An 18,198-nucleotide genomic window follows, 5' to 3' on the forward strand; every position below is an offset into this window, starting at 1 on the left:
TAAAGAATTGGATCTGCTGGAAACGAGCATTCCTAGAGCATTTCCAAGGGCGCTCGAGTAATTCAGCCCACACTCTATCAGGTATGTCCCTTTCAATATCCTCCTCCCAACACTGTTTTAACCTGTCCAGTGGGGCCAGCCTTTCGGTCGTCATCCGCCAGTATAAGCATGTGACCGCTTTGATAGTGCCAGCCGCCAACACCACATACTGACAAGCCATCGACGTTTGCGGCTCCAATAACCCATTCTACCACCGACGCTGAAGAGCCGAGATCAGGGACGATTGAAGCAGGTAGTCCCCGCACGGTAGGCCATAGCGCTCCCGAATAGATTCATAAGGCAAGAGTACACCATCTTCAAACAGGTCCCCCACCGTCGTCAAACCCGCCTCGCTCCATCCCGATAGCACTGACCAGTTGCCCCCATGTGGTAGCTGCTGGCACATCAATATGGGTATCTCTGGCGCATACGGACGGGCGATCCGCGCCCTCTGCTGACTCCTAGTCCAACACTGCAGAAAGGTCTGCACTTCAGCAGGCAATTCCCCTGCGCGGAGCGGCTGCTGTAGAATTATCTTTGCTAGGAGAGAGGCAGACACTCGCCCTCCCGCACCCTCGCCAATTCCCCTGAACTCATCTTGAGAAGAGCCACCCGGCCCATCAGGGAGAGTGGTAGCGTCTGCCAGAAGTCCATATTACCTCGGAGACCGCGCACCGCCCTGCCAATATTACCCTCCACCAGGTCCGAGCGGTCATGGTAAATGCGCGTCCCCAAGTACGATATGCAGGTATACTCCCATCGGACCTCCTCTGTAAAGCTGGGACCTCCCGCCTTCCTGGAGGCGGGGAAGAGACACGACTTGGCCCAATTCACCTTCAGGCCTGCTAAGTCCTCGAGACACCCAAGCAACCTTTTGGCTCCCTCCAGATCCCCCCGCGTATTGCTCAAAAACAGGAGGAGGTCGTCCGCGTAGAGCGCGATATAGTGAGTATCATCACCCACCCGGAGACCCCCAAACCAGCTCCCCCTACGGTCCTGAGCCGCCAGCGGTTCTATGGCCAGTGCGAACAGCAGGGGTGATAATGGGCACCCTTGGCGTGTCCCCCTGCCTACTGCGCAAGGGGAGGACACCAGCCCCCCGTCCTAGTGCGGGCCGTGGAATCCCTATATAACAGTTCCGTCCAAGACACAAAACGATCCCCCAACCCAAAGGCACGCAGGACCCGAAACAAATATGGCCATTCCAAGCTGTCGAAGGCCTTTTCTATGTCCACCGAGAAAATAGCGGCAGTGTGCGAACGCTGCGACTCAGCCTCCAGCACCCGGAGTAGCCGCCGGACATTACCGGCCGTGTTACGCGTAGGGATGAACCCCGCCTGGTCACCATGAACCAGCCGAGTCATGTAGGGCAGGAGCCGAGAGGCCAATATGCGACTTAAGATTTTATAGTCGGTGGTGAGCATCGCCAGTGGGCGGTATGCAGTTACATCGGAGGGGGCCTTCCCGGGCTTCAGCAAGGGCACAATCAGCGCCTCTCGCATCGCAGTAGGGAGCCTGCCCGCTTCCCTTGACTGATTATAGAGGGAAACCAACCTAGGCGCCAAGACATCAACATACGTTGCATAAAATTCAATAGGGAGTCCATCCACTCCAGGGGCCTTCTTCCGCGCCATGTGCTTGATTGCACCACGGACCTCCCCAACCGTGACATCCTGACCCAGCGAATCTGCCCTCCCCTATCAAGTGCCGGTAGGTCCCCACCAACTAAGAAACTCGCCAACCGGTCGTCGTCCAATTCTACTCTACTGGCGTACAGTGTCTCGTAGTAACCAGCAAATATAGCGTTTATACCCTGCTGAGTATAGCACAACTCCCCTGCCGTGTCCACCATCGCCAATATAGGGCTCGACTGCTTCGAGGGATTCGCAAGCCAAGCCAGCAACGCTCCAGATTTATCTCGCTCCGCATGCGCTCTAGTCAGGGATCGCCTAAGATCGTAGCACCGCAGCCTCTCGACCCCCACTGCCACTGCCTCTCGGGCCTCCAATAGATCCCCCTGTCCCTCCGGATGTCCTGGGCGAGCACGCTCTAGGGTGCGTAGGCGCTGATCCGCTACGTCTATATCCTTAAGGAGGTCCCTCCGTACCCCTATCTTCTGCGCAATACAGAGCCCTCGCACCATCACCTTGAAGGCGTCCCATTCCACCGCTAGCGAGGAGGCAGTGCCCTCATTCTCCCGGAAATACTGGGTCACCCCCTCACCGACCGCATCGCGGAAGACCGGATCTTCCAACAGCTCCGGATTAAGCCGCCACGCAGGAATTAGCGGGCGCCGCGGGGTCCAACACAGTCGCAAGAGCAGGGGATTATGATCAGACAATGTTCTAGACAAATATTCACTGTGCTGGACTGCCATATGTATATCGGGGGAACATAGCACTGCATCTAACCGCACATGCAAGTCGTGAATCGGGGAAAAAAAGGAGTAATCCCTCTCGTCTGGGTGGTGTTCCCGCCAAGTGTCCAACAACCCCCAGTTGGCCTGCCATACGCCTCGGGCCCTGGCAAACCCAGTAGATGGTGCCGTTAGAAGCGGCGGGTGGGACCTGTCAAGAGCAATATCCGTGACTGAGTTGAAATCACCCCCTAGCATAATTGGGCCAGAGAAGAACGATGAAAGCTTACGGGACAATGAGGCAAAAAAGGCCTGCTGCCCAATGTTCGGGGCGTAGATACTACCCAATGTGATGTCCCTCCCATCTAGCCTACCCTGCACCAGGACATAGCGTCCCTCTGGGTCCACAGCCTGTTGCACCATCTGGAAGGGGACCCCAGCCCTAATCCACACCAATACTCCTCGCGCAAAAGCAGAAAATGAGGTATGGTACACTTGCCCCCTCCATCGACGCCGGAGTGCCAGACCCTCGCTACCCGCAATATGTGTCTCTTGCAGGAACGCTACTTGCACCCCCCTCCGTATCAGGTATGCATGTATCTTATGTCTTCTGCCCATGGTATGCAAGCCCCTTACGTTCCACGTTATACACTTTAGGTCGCTTAGCGTACCCATGATCTGTAATACAACCAGTGCCTCAAAGTCAACCCACTATGGTCATGCCGGAGACCCCGAAAAACATCCCGCAACTCCCTCGCCCCCATCCCAAGGACAGTTACCTCAAAACTAGCACCCATCCAAACATCATGTAACGTAACAAACATTCCTCCGACTACTTCAGAGGTAGAGGTGAACATGATCGGCACAGGGCTGGCTCTCCGACCAGCCGGCCAACATCAACCGCCGAAAGAAGAACCACCCTCCCAAAAGCCTCCCATCCCGCAGATAAACAAGTGCATAAAAGTGAGGCACCCAACGCATTTCAGTCTCGACCCATCATGAAATCAGACTATATCATCCACACTCTGCGGTGTGACCACTGGAAGCCTCGTGCTGCTGGTCGTGGAGTCATCCGTTCCGCTCTCCGTCGACTCATCCGCGGAAGTCCCCTCTTCGCCCTTCTCCGGTGGACCAGGCGAACCCGACACGATTCCACCGCCCTCAAGGCCGCCGCTCTTTCCAGTCCCGCTTGTGCCGTCGAGGGCCCCGGTCGGGGGCTCCGCCTCCGCCGCCGCACACCAGAGCCTCCAGGAAGTCCTCCCCGGGGTGCCGATCCCCCACGGCGGCCCACAACTGACAGCCCAGCCCGCCTGTGTACTTTTCCAACCACTCAGAGGCCTCTGCAGGGGAGTCGAAAAAATGGAATGTTCCGTCGAGGGCCACTCGGAGACGCGCCGGAAACAACAGGGAATATTGCAAGTTCTCCTTCCTCAAAGCTTTCGTGATCTCCTGGTAAGAGGCCCTCCGGCGCTGGACTTCCAGTGTATAGTCAGGGAACAGTGTCACCTTGCAGTTCCCTACCACAAAAGATCCCACAGTCCTTGCCCTTTGTAGCAGCAGGTCCCGATCACGGTAGTGAAGTAGCCGGGCAATCACCAGCCGCGGCGGTCGTCCCGGCGCCAGGGGGCGAGCCGGGACCCTATGGGCCCGCTCCAGAGTGTAGAAGCCAGACAAACCCTCCGGTGCCACCTCCGTTTTAAGCCAGGCCTCGAGGTACCCCACCATGTCGTGCTCCTCCACGCCCTCTGGCAAACCCACCACCCGAACGTTATTTCTCCGATTCCTCCCTTCTGCATCGTCCGCTCGACGTTCCAGAGTGGCCACCCTCGCCGTGAGCGTGTGCAGCTGCTGGGTCACATCTGCCTTAGCCGGCAACAGCTACGCTATATGCATTTCAGCGTCCTTGACCCGTCCCGCCAGTTTCCTGTGCTCATCACGCAGCAGACCGAGCCCAACCGGGTAGCCTTCGTGTCCGTTATGGCTGCTAAGATTTCCTGAAGCTGCCGCTGCACAGAATCCCGGTGGCAAGCTGGGGGGGTCCCCCACCGGCCCACGACCCGAATCAGCAGTTCTGGGCCTAGGTTTACCCATGGCGCCGATCCAACCGAACCAACCAGCTGGTCCCCCACCAAGGTGGCCCCCTCACATGGGTCGACCGCACTCTAAATGGGGGGGTCTCGCCCTCTGCTCCCCCCTGCGTGCTCCACGCACCTGCAGCAGCGGATCCCAGCAGTACGCGGTCACCGATCTCCTCTCGGGCACACACCGCCTCCTGTCCCTGAAGATTGAGTCTCCGCACCAATCCCCGGCCACAAGCAAGTCACTCCAGTTCGCACTCCGCCTGTGGGGACAACAATGTGGGTATTCTCAGGCAGTGTCGGCCAGGGACAAGCGGTAGCAGGTCGCAGGCAGCCCCAGCCGAACCAACTCCAGCCTTCCAACTAGGCCCCCACAGATCACGGGGCGCAATGTCCACCGCCAGCCCATAGGCTTCTCCACCAGGATTCCCGGGTCCCCAGCAACAGCACCGCCCCGCTGGGTCGCACAGGGCCAGCCCTCCAAGATGTGGGCAAGTCGCGCTCCCCCTCTACTCAGCAGCGTTGGGCCCCGTCAGGCCAGGCACCGCACCGCCATCCACCGCAACTATGATGGGGCCCGGCTGCCAGAATCATCAGCGCCCCCGTCGCTTTGTGGACAGCTCAGCAGCGCTCGGTGCCCCAGCAGCGCCGTCTCCCCTCTCTAGGGGGCCCGCTTGGAGAAGATGTGAGAGCCCAGCGCCTCTCCTAGCGTCACGGTCACTCAGCTGGGCCGCTTTCAGGATCTCCGATCAGGCGGCCTCCCGCAGCCCCGCCGGCTGCTCAGTGTAGTTCGCCGGGAGTCTAGTCCCTCCGAGGGCGCGCCGCTCTCGGGCGCCCACAGCCGTCGATTCCCCCTGCGAGCCGGTCCCAGTTCTTCTCGTGGTCCTGGCGCTCCCCGCAGTCTAGCCACAGCAGCCCAGTTCCAGGCACACTATCCTCACTTTCACCCACCGGTACTCGGGTCCGCTCCAGATCGCCAGCGGGCCTTCCGCCCACCGAGGCAGCAAGGTAGTCGGGGCCAGCTTCCTCAGTCCGTTCCGGGGCGATTCAGCTCGTCTGGCGCCTCTCCGCAGACTGCGGCCCACACACCACGTGGGAGCCGCGGGCTCGCGCAGGCCCGCACTCCACCGCACAGCTCCAGGCAGGACGGGCAGCGCTCCAGTCAAAGTTCCCCAGGGCGCAGCTCCGGCACTCCGCGACGTTCACGGCTCAAACTTTCAGCGAGGGCGCCGAAAGTCGTCGGGACCCCATAGCGGCTATTGGGAGGGGGGTCACAGCCAGTAATCAGCAGATCGATGGGCCGACCTACGGGAGCCTCACCACTGCGCGGCGATCTTGCTCCAGCGCCACCTAGCCATGGCCTACTAATGTTATACCCAGCAGCAAGTTTACCTGGTTAAAACTTGACGGGGGAGGGGTCCGGGTGTACGGCACCGTCATGGATTTTCAACACTGGCGCCCTGACAGCCTGCCACAAGGGCGTTGTCTATTTTAGAGATGACCACACCAACAGGCATCGATCAACTTATTATACATTGAATTTCTATTGCCTGTTGCCCAAGCCACTCTTACAGCATCAGGGGCCTGGTATAGTCTGGATGTCCACATGCACAAGCTAAGGGTTAGTAGCTGGGATGCTACTTTGCTTGGCAGCACGGCAGGAGCAAGGTGTGGGGCAAACGGAGTTGGCCGCCTGAGGTGAGTGCAGGCATATAGTTGCACATCTGGCTGCAGCAGGCCTAGAAGGGGCTTGGGAAGTTCCCAGGAGGGTCTTTGTCTTCGAAGGCCAAGGTAATGCTCCAAGGATGACAGAATAGAATACTTACATTGTTTGGGGCTCAAATCTAGCACACAATTTGTAGTCTCGGCAACGATGCTCAACATCCTGGAATTCTGGGCAAATCACTTAATCTTGCCGTGCCTTACAAAATGTAGGGTCCTCAGGTAACGGAACTGGTGCTCATGTAAAGCGCTCTGATACCCGACGTCTCAGGTCGTAGTTCGCGCTATATAAAACTCTGTAAATAAATATATCAAAATATGCAAAAAAAGGGACGGACAGTGGACCAAGAAACAGCCAATCCGGCACCAATCCAATACAATCACCAAATGAAATTATTCCACAAATGATATCAACTCTTGTGTGCAAAAAACTCCAACAGAGCCCCCTGTCCAAGAGCCCTCCCATAATCCTAGGTGCAACAAAATACAAAACAAATTTGGAGATGCACCACTTTACAGCAATATAAAAAATAGTCCTTTGAACAATAATTTTCTAACAATCCACCAATTTGTTGGACACTGGTCAAGTTTTTTCTTTTCCTTTATTAATTCTTGCTTTAAAAGACAGACAGCCAACGCGTTTCGTCCTAACAAAACAGGACTTCTTCAGGGCTGTAGATTAAAAATATATAAAAGTCTGCTTTAACAATACAATACAGATCTTTAGTCCAAATGTATATAACATTTAAAATAACATGAAAATACATAAAGACAAATGAAAACATTAAAAAAAAAGGTCACCTAACTAATTTCACAGGAGAAGAGACAAAAGAAAAAAAAGGGAGAATCAATCAGAACTGGTCAAATCCTACATTGTAATTGGACATTTTGTTAAACAACCCACATTTTGTTATAAGATTTATAACACATTTATTAAACCAAAAATATACCAAAGCATCATATACAAAACATTTATATGTACATACATAAAAAGACAAGAAAACACACTGAAAAAAGGAGGGGGGGGGAGAAGGGAGGAAGACAAAAGGGGGCGGGAGGGGGAAAGGGCATTAGCCCTGAAATCTTTTTTCATCATAATATCCATGAACAACATCAAAAAAGCATACAGAATAGATAAATCCATTGTTGGCAACAAATTTGCGCCACGTTTCTAAAGCCCATCATTATCTGGTCTATTTATCACGAGGTAATCCTCAAACAATGCATCATCTATTCCAAACATATCTATGAGATAGTGGCAACTGCCATAAACTGTACTGTGCATCAGGTGTCAAGAAAATATTAGTCACTGCCAATACATGAGGTCCCGTCGACTCAGGATCTAAATCCTCTTACAAGGAAATATATATGCAAAGCAATAAAAATCATAATAATGTAACAATAATAATGGTACCTACCAAATGTAGAGATATGCACGGCAAATTTGGAGTCGTGTTCCAGTAACAATATAATGTTACGATAGGGGTAATATTAAACCCTTGTCTTCCGCTAGTCGTTTTTATCCAATCCATTGGAAAAAAGAGAAGAGAAAAAAGAAAAGAGAGAAAAGAAAAGAGAAGAAAAAGGGGGGGAAAGCGGATGTCAATCAGGTTTCTAGAAACAGAATGGCACATATCTAAAAAACTTATACTATTTAACTGATTGATTATGGATGGTTTGTATATGCAAACCTACCTCATCAATTTGAGCCGGTCCAAAATCCAAACAAAACTAAACGACGGCAAAGCAAAGATAGATATTCTTCCAAATTGTCTCAATATCGCTTGATAATTTCAAGACCATATGCGGGGCCTTTGTGGTATGATAGCCACAACAATATGATGCCCAAAGATAATTATTGCTCCCTAGGCCATATCAAAGGTGTGGCCAATATCCTTGTAAAGAAAACTAAAACCTTATGCTAGAAGTTGTACCAAAAAGAAAAAAACACACACACAAATACTCGGTTCGATAATGAAATCCATGCGCTCCATATTAACCTCAAAGTAAATATGCAAAAAACACAAATGCATGTTCAAAAGGCCAAAAGAACACAATAGGAAAGTCCTCTTTACTCATGATAAGGTGCCCAAATAAATAAATGAACCAACATTTTTACTCTCATCATGGCACACTGGAACTCTCTACAGCAGTGAAAGCATGAGCCATGTTATGCCCAAAATAAGTAAAATTCAAACCCCTTTCCCTGACATTTATTTGCATGAGCCGGAAGAAACGATCAGGCAACAATATCCATGTGAACAGTTACAACCTAGAAAAGAGTGTCCAAAAACATAGACACTTATACAAAAGAACAGAAATCAATAACAAAAGTCCCCCCACCCATGATAAGGTGCCCACAAATGCAAACTAGTCAATGCCTTCTCCCATTCACATATGTTCGTATATGCATGAGAGCATAAACCAAATTGTACCCGAAATAATTAAAGTCAAGACCCCTCTCTCTAAGCAGTCAATCAGTTTTAGCGGTGGTTCAAGCTCTACAAGAGCTCTCAACGTATACAAGAAGCCACACTTAGTCGTTATCGTATTCGCCAGCGCCACATCATAAGTGGCGTTCTCCTGCCATCAAACCATTCAAATTGCAGAGGGAGAACTTAAATACACGTGGTCCGATCACATGACTCGCGTATACGTCATGATCGGCAACCAAAGAGCTTATTTGGATGCCGCGAAACCACGCCATATTAGAGTGGTGAAAAATAAACATCAAAGCAGAATAAACAATTAGTATATCTAATCCAAAGTAAGAAGTTAACCAATTAATGATATTTCAAAAGATAAAAACAAAAACCAAGAATAATCAATCTGTGTACCCAGTGTTTCAAGACTACAGTAAAAGCAATTTACTGCTCGCGGTCCAAACACGTGACCCGCGATCTTTAGCGTCACTATGGGCATCGCCGGCAATTTTGCTACACAAATTCTAAAAAATCTCTTCACTCTACGTAAACAGAAAAAGAAGTATCAACAAATACTCAAAACATCGGCTCGCCGTACCCAGCAACGCCACATGATGTCCACATGCAGGACCACCATAGATATAACCAGCAGTTCCAAGCACATGACCAACAGTCCTTGACATCACTATGTGCATTTCTGGCAATTTTACTTACCAAACGAAGGACTTTGTGTATATAGCACCGCCACTTGGTGCCCATACGTAAAATTCTTATAAATATAACCGGCAATGCCGGCACTGCAACACAATGCCATAACCGAATGATTGTATGCTTGTAAATACAAAGTTGACAAAAACAATCCCCAATCCAAGGACAACACAGAACTAATGGTTCCTCCTCCTTCCCAAAGAAACCAAAAACATGTAGTTCCTACGAATAAATACATATAATAAATATTCTTAGTCCAGCCCTGAAGGCATGCTAAGATCCAGTGACCCAGCCGCCCGCATGAAAGGCAGAGCTGGCACACAGTGGATACACGCTACCGATAAAAATGCAGGGGTTTTTATTGTTCCAGTCAGGGACCGAAATGTAAGCTGCAGCTTTGCACTGGCTATTACGTTCCCGGCGTAGTGGCTGTGACTCCAGACGTGACTCTTGGAGTCCATAGTCCTGCTTGCTGTAGGTGGAATGATGTGTGTTGATTACGTAACTGGATGCGATGGCTGAGGAGGCAGAACCTTGCAGCACACTCTGCTAAGCAAGGTTCCTGGAATTGTCTTGACCCAGGGCCGAAGTGAGAGCCTCTAGTGCAGGGCCAGAATCATTAGGCGACTGCAGCACGACAAAGGTCTTTCAGGCTCTGGTAGAGTGGTGCATGCTAAGTACTCCTGAAGGCCCACCCCCCTTGCAAGGATGGCAAGCAGGGGTCACACGGGGGATTGAGCTATCAGCTGCCAGTCTTTTGAGCTTATAACCACATGAAAGTTGTAGGGAGGCTGCTGAGTTGCCCTAGCATTGTTTGCCTCGCTTCAGGGCCAGTTATGGTTACTGTTCAGGGTAAGGTTTGAATTCTTGGTTGCGTTTGGATACTTTGACAGGTTGCCCGTACTCATGCAACACGGCGATAAAGTGGTAATTTTGTGGGTGTTGAACTAGGTGTACCTTTCAAGAAACTCATTAGATCTTGCAGTCCCGCCATTGCAGAGCATAAGAATTGTCAACATTCTTCAAGGAAACCATTATTAGCAGGAAGGTATTGAACCATGGAGAGCCAATGGTTGTGGGTTCTTGCACAACTGTAGTAAGGGAATTACATTTAGTTTCAACAGGCTATGTGTACGATCATCAGCACCAGCAGCGGCTCACAGGGGTAGCGGTAAAGCTTCCTTCTATTTCACCCTGGATTGGGCTGGCAATGTCATCAAACTTTGAAGCCAGACACGGAATAGGCAAAGACATACCTGTGATGGTGCAACGTGCACTCAGCAGTAGAGCTAGCTGAGTTCAACATACCCTGGTATACCGTCAGTGATAAGCGTACGGTTAGGGGCTACACACGAATAGGCACTTTCTGTCAGCTGGGGCGGGAGTGTGCCAGTGCCAAGAGGGTGCGGGTTGCCTATTTAGGGCTGATATGGATGGGAGGGAGCACTAATACGGACAAGCACAAGAGCACATTTTGCAGTCATAGAAGGATAAATCGATTAATTGATGGCATGTTACCAGCTGCTTCAGTTAAGCGAATTTTCCTTGGCAGTTGTCAGAGAACTTTCGGACTGCAATGTTGGTGGTTAGCCTGTTGTCAGGCCTTTTAGATGTGTGTTTTTAGCTCAGGCATGGCCAAGTATGGGTTAGGTGCCTGAAGTCTGCCCTGGGATACATGTTCACAGGCATATGGATCGGCAGAACTGAAAGGGCCTTGGGTTCGACCTCTGGTTACGGGTTCAGATCCTGGTAGGTCCACTTAGTATCTCGTCCTTCTGAGGTCGATGAAACGGGTACCATTTAGTTGAGTAACGATGACATGGGCATTTTCGCCCGCCCTTTAGCCTTGGCTGGCAGCAATGCAGGTTGTGGAAGTTGTCATCCGAGTGTGCTATGGGACATTTTTTGGGGAATCCCCCGGGTTAAGCACAAATCGGCTCCTAAGTAGCGAAGGACACTTGGCATTCCCAGTACTCGAGAAAGAGCAGGTATCTATACATTTGGTTCTCCTCCAGTCCACACCGTCCTGTCTGCTCCCCGGTATACTAAAAGAAGTTTGGGAGGGCGAGGCGTCACCTGGGGTGGTGACTGGCGTAATGTGATGGACATACTCCGACAAGTGCTATACACAAATAGCTGGGTGAGAGGAATGAAGGCGTGCTTGATTCCTCTTACTTCCACCGCATTGGCACTTCTTGTCAGGGGTGGCTTGTCAAAGGTATTGCTCTTCGGCCAGGCAATGTTAACATTGAACCAACACCAAACTAATTGTTTTAGGTCATCCTGGGCGCATAAACATGAAGCACTGGGCGAGGCGGGTACCACGGATACTGGGTCCCCCTCAGAGTTGCAGACTCAGCAGGACTTGCTAACAGGTGGGGCGATGGGAATCCCAAGGCATTTTAAGGGACAGCCGGCCGTAAGCCATCCTGGGAGGGGTGGTGTAATGGTGCAGGCACTGGAACAGCTTCTGTAGAAGTAGCGGCCCGGGAAGGGGTGGGTGGGTCTCCCCTCTCATCACTGGGGTCTGAAAGCTGGGAGGCAAGGATTTGACTTTCCAAGGTAGGAGGGTCCTGCAGCCAGAATTAAATTCCCACTGGTGCATCCATCCCTGAACAGAGGGGTTGTGGCTGTATCAGTCTGAAATCCACAGGGAGTTGAGAAAGGATGGAGGCACCAGATGTCCTCCGGTCCAGTAGGGGCTTGGACTTGTTTTGGCGGGTCCTGGGAGAGTCCCAGGAATCAGCAGGATGTAGGTAAGATGCCTACCTTGGTGGGGGGCCTTGGTTGTGACGGTGGCCCCCCGCAGAGCTGTGGAGGAGTTACAGGGTGATCCAGATTCTGCAAGGTACAGAAGGGTACTATATGCAGCAGCACAACAAGGGGCTAAGCCAAGGATACCCAGGGATGTCTTAGCGTTGTCCCCTGGAAGAACAACGGCGCCCCGTTAGTGCTTCGGGCGGTTGTGGGTCTGGGCAACCGGGGCTGCCTGGAACGCTCCACCCACCTTTTGGGGACGTGAGTAAGGGCATGGACTGGCGGTCCACTGATGGGAGGGGTGGCCCCTCCCAAAATTGGTAACCACCGATTGGCGACGGGCACGGTGTAATTTGGCTCAACAGGCGGGCAGGCGGCATAGGGGCTGGCCTGCCCTTGGATCGCCCGTAAGATAACCCACCATGTTGGCATATTTGTTATGCAAATAAACCTGCAGCAATTTTCTCCACTAACAAGGTGCAGTGTGGTTTATTGATGTATGTTGCTGTATGCGAACTGAGGAGTGTTGCCGATATTGGCACTAATGCCAGTGTTTGAGAACAACTGAGCTGCCTCGCGCCGCCTTAGACCCACCCTGGAGGCGCCTAGAGGCCTGCTTTGGAGTGTGGAGGAGCTGAAACTCTCATTATGGGATTGAAGCCCTGGGCCAGCCACCATGGCTGAATTAGTGTGAATGAAATGGCGCCTGGCTCGTTCTCCTGCCTGGAGTGCGCGTATCCCGGATATGAGTAGTTAGTCATGTGGAAGTGGTAAAGAGAGTAGCGTCCTTTCACACGTCACAGGTGTCGCTCTTCTGCCGCCCCCGGTGTAAGTGCACTCTACAGATTGATAACACAAGTGCAGGCCCGTGAACCGCCCCTCACGTGCTTTCTCAATCCCAGCGCCTCCTCTCACTCGGGGGTTGATCTGCGGCATTGCAACATTTCTGTAGTAATGTCAGGTATGTGAAACGTCTGTTGTTTTATGGCTGTCACACTCTTGAATCCTAAAGTTTTGGAATGTTTTTTAGATGCCGAGGTCTGAAAAGCAGCCCAGCCCCCACCCGCCGAGACCATTCAAGGTTCATTGTTTGTGGTGACTGAAACCCTGCCGGGCCAGGCCACTGCGGTGTTGAGACTGCCAGGGCGGCCCCCTTTCACCACTGACGCTGCACAGACGCCCGACACTGACAGAGCCGCGGGTCTGTGCTGACACAGCACGTGCCACCAGGGCGCTGCACCAGCCTTTGTGGACACACTTCCCATGCCAAGAAGACGACATTCAAATGTTAGGACGAGAATGCGGGCTATGTGGGGCAGTGGGCGGCACTGAAAGAGGCCCTTGAAGTCTGCAGCTCCCGGGGTGGTGGCAGTGAGGGCAGGAGCAGCCCAGCCGGAGGGCACAGGGCGGGCTGCTTCTGTGCACGCTCCATACACCATAGAGGGGTGGGGGGCGAGGGGGGCAGCTCATGGCACCGTGCCCAGGCCCTGGTCTAAAGCACGGGTCCATGTAAATCCACGTGCCCTCTGCCCTGTCCCACAGATTGGGGCACAATGACCCCAGTGCTACTGCAACGACCTCTTCCGTCAATTACTTAGTATTTTACTTTTTTTCTGCATGAGCTTTACTGTGTCTGAAAGCGCTATGATGTGACTTGTTGGCACTATATTTAATTCTTATTTTTATGCTTTCAGTTTTTGATACGATATTCATCGTAATTCACGCTGTAATAATCTCACACCTTTACTGCACGCTGTACTAATCTCACACCTTTACTGCACGCTGTAATAATCTGACACCTTTACTGCACGCTATACTAATCTCACACCCTTACTGCACGCTGTAGTAATCTCACACCTTTACTGCACAGTTTCATAATCTCACATCATTACTCCACGATTTAATAATCTCATATCTTTACTGCACGCCTTAATAATCTTGCACTTTTACTGCACGGTTTAATAATCTCACACCTCTACTGCATGGTTTAATAACCTCACACCTTTACTGCACGCCTTAACAATCTCACATCATTACTGCATGGTTTAATAATCTTGCACCTTTTCTGCACGCCTTAATACTTTCGAACCTTTACTGCACGGTTTAATAATCTCACACCATACTGCACAGTTTAATACTCTCATATTTTTACTGCGAGGTTTAATAATCCCACACCTTTACGGCACTTTTTAATAATCTCACATCTTTATTGCAAGGTTAAATACTCTCACACAATTACTGCACGGTTTAATAATCTCACACCTTTACTGCACGGTTTAATAATCTCACCTTTACTGCACGGTTTAATAAACTCGCACCTTTACTGCACGCCTTAATAATCTCACACCTTTACTACACGGTTTAATAAACTCGCACCTTTACTGCACGGTTTAATAATCTCATATCTTTACTGCACGGTTTAATAAACTCGCACCAATACTGCACGGTTTAAAATTCTCATATCTTTACTGCAAGGTTTAATAATCTCGCACCTTTACGGCACTTTTTAATACTATCACATCTTTACTGTGTGTTTTAATAATCTCACACCTTTACTGCACGTTTGAATAATTTTACACCTTTACTGCACATTTTAATCATTTCACTTCTCTACGGCACACCTTAATAATCTCACACCTTCACTGCATGTTTTAATAATCTCACATTTTTACTGCATGGTTTAATAATCTGACACCTTTACTGCATGCCTTAATAATCTCACACCTTTACTGCATGGTTTAATAATCTCACACCTTTACTGCACACTTTAATAATCTCACACCTTTACTGCACGCTGTAATAATCTCACCTTTACTGCATGGTTTAATAATCTCGCACCTTTACTGCACGGTTTAATAATCTCAAACCTTTAATGCACGCCGTAATAATCTCACACCTTTACTGAACAGTTTAATAATCTCACAACTTTACTGCACGGTTTAATATTCTCGCACCTTTACTGTGCAGTTTAATAATCTCACATCTTTACTTCAAGGTTTAATAATCCCACACCTTTACAGCACTTTTTAATAATCTCACACCTTTACTGTATGATTTATTAATCTCACACCTTTACTGCATGCCTTAATACTCTCACACCATTATTGCACAATTTAATAATCTCACACCATTACTGCACGGTTTAATAATCTCACACCTTTTCTGCACGGTTTAATACTCTCACACCATTACTGCATGCTTTAATAATCTCACACCTTTATTGCAAGGTTTAATAATCCCACACTTTACTGCAGTTTAATACTCTCATATCTTTACTGCAAGATGTATTTATCCCACACCTTTACGGCACTTTTTAATAATCTCACATCTTTACTGCAAGGTTAAATAATCCCACACCTTTATGGCACTTTTTAATAATCTCACACCATTTCTGCATGGTTTAAAAATCTCACACCCTTACTGCACGGTTTAATAATCTCACACCTTGACTGCATGGTTTAATAATCTCACACCTTTACTGCACGGTTTAACAATCTCTCACCTTTACGGCACGGTTTATTAATCTCACACCTTTACTCCATGCCTTAATAATCTCACACAATTTCTGCATGGTTTATTAATCTCACACCTTTACTGCACGGTTTAATACTCTCACACCTTTGCTGCACAGTTTAATGATCTCACACCTTTACTGCATGGTTTAAAAATCTCACACCTTTACTGCACGGTTTGATATTCTCATATCTTTATTTCCAGGTTTAATAATCCCACACCTTTACAGCAGTTTTTAATAATCTCACATCTTTACTGCAATGTTTAATAATCCCACACCTTTACTGCTCGTTTTAATAAACTCACATCTTTACTGCGTGTTTTAATAATCTCACACCTTTTCCGCACGTTTGAATAATTTTACACCTTTACTGCACATTTTAATAATTTCACTTCTTTATGGCACACCTTAATAATCTCACACCTTCACTGCATGTTTTAATAATCTCACATCTTTACTGCACATTGTCATCAATTTATATCTTTACTGCATGCTTTAATAATCGCACACCTTCACTGCACTTTTTAATAATCTCACACTTTTACTGCATGGTTTAATAATCTCACACCTTTACTGCACGCTTTAACAATCTCACACTGTTAGAAAGGGTAGACGGACCGGGAGGGTCGGCCGGGGTCAGGAGGAGAGGTCTCCGGGGAGAGCCATCTCCAGCGATCGTACAGACAAGTAACTTCCCCCCCCCCACAGACAGATACCACACACGGATAAGGTTCAGTGTTCTTTATAAGCACTTCTTAAGGTACGGTTGAATGGTACAAGGAGGTCTGGACTCAGGGGTCCCCTCGATTCAAGTCTCTCAATGCAGGGTAAGGGGGAGCGGGACAGTCTGTTTACCAGTCAGGTAGTTCGGATGAGATGATGACTAGCTCACAATCCTCGAGCTTGGTGGTTTAGTTGGTACGGGCCGCGGCAGCGCCAGCAGGTCCCGGTCGAGATGGTCGGGACACGGTCCGCGGCAGCGCCAGCAGGTCCCGGAAAGATGGTCGATGTACGGTCCGCGGCAGCGCCAGCAGGTCCCGGTGAGGATGGTCGTTACAACGGGCCGCGGCAGCGCCAGCAGGTCCCGACGAGGATGGATGTTGCAGAAGGCCGCGGCAGCGCCAGCAGGCAGGACGATGGTTCACAAGAGCGGGCTACGGCCGCGCCAGTAGTCCGTCAAGGCTGAGTTCTCTCGGTGTCTCTCGACTCCAGGATACAACTGCTTTCCTGCTCCGGAGTTGCCCCAGTTATAGGGCAGGCGCTCTTTGATGTCCGGACCCTCGCACTTGGAGGTCGGAGGGCCCGGGATGAAGGTGTCCAGACACCCAGCAGGGGGTGGAGCCAGCGCCTGGGGGAGCTGGAGGCGATCGGCACCTGGCGGGGGAAGAGCTCTTGACACTTCGTCCTCCCATTGACCTGCCAAGTGGTCCGCTCACCTCCCGGGTGGATGGTGGTGCCGGGATGTCGGGGCCGGTCAGGCCCGGGGTTAGGGTCGGGGCGAGGCCACGCGGCCTCGTGGTGCAGGGCCCAAGATGGCGGCTTGAACCGGCCGGGGGAGCCGGTGGGGCTGGGCCCCGTGATGAGTAGAGGTCCGAGGGCAGAAGATCCGTCGGGAGACGGGGTACAGGTGCTTTTCGTGGGTTATGCCTGGTGGGCCGGAGCTCGGGCTCTGTCGTGCGGGGAGGGAGCAAGCCCTTCGTGTGGCCTGTCCAACATGCGTCCCCCCCAGCTGAAGGCGGGGAGAGTCACCCATCTCCTTGGGGACTCTCTTCGTCGAGGCGGAAAAAGCGGGACAGGCCATCCGCGTTGGCGTGGTCTTGGCCTGGTCGGTGCTCCACAGTGAAGTCCATTCCCTGCAGGGAAATGGACCAGCGCAAGAGTTTTGGGTTCTCCCCCCGCATCTGCATCAGCCACTGCAGGGGTCGATGGTCGGTTTGTACCCGGAAGTGGGTACCGAAGAGATAGGGCCGGAGCTTTTTGAGGGCCCACACCACTGCGAAGGCCTCCCTCTCGATGGTGCTCCAGCGCTGTTCTCGGGCCAGGAGACGTCGACTGATGAAGGCCACCGGCTGGTCATGACCTTCGGGGTTTAACTGAGAAAGGACGGCTCCGATGCCGTGGTCGGAGGCGTCGGTCTGTACCACGAATTCCCGACTGTAATCGGGGGCCTGGAGCACAGGGGCGGTGCACAGGGCGGCCTTCAGCTTCTCGAAGGCCGCTTGACAATCGGGGGTCCAGTTAATCCGCTTCGGTTGGTTCTTGGACGTGAGACCCGTGAGGGGCCCCACGATGCTGCCGTAGTCCTTCACGAACCGCCGGTAGTAGCCGGTGAGCCCCAAGAAGGCTCGGACCTCGGTCTGGGTGACGGGGGGCTGCCAGGACTGGATGGCAGCAATCTTAAGTTGTAGCGGGGCCACCAGCCCGCTTCCCACTTGGTGCCCAAGGTAGGTCACAGACCCTTGGCCAATTTGGCACTTGCCGGCCTTAATTGTGAGGCCGGCCCGCTGGAGGGCCTGTAGGACCTCTTGGAGGTGACGGAGGTGGTCGGGCCAGTGGCGGCTGTATACAGCGATATCGTCCAGGTAGGCAGCGCTGAACTCT

The sequence above is a fragment of the Triturus cristatus genome, chromosome 4_2, assembly GCF_964204655.1.
Source record: "Triturus cristatus chromosome 4_2, aTriCri1.1, whole genome shotgun sequence".
In the NCBI taxonomy this organism is placed as follows: Eukaryota; Metazoa; Chordata; class Amphibia; order Caudata; family Salamandridae; genus Triturus; species Triturus cristatus.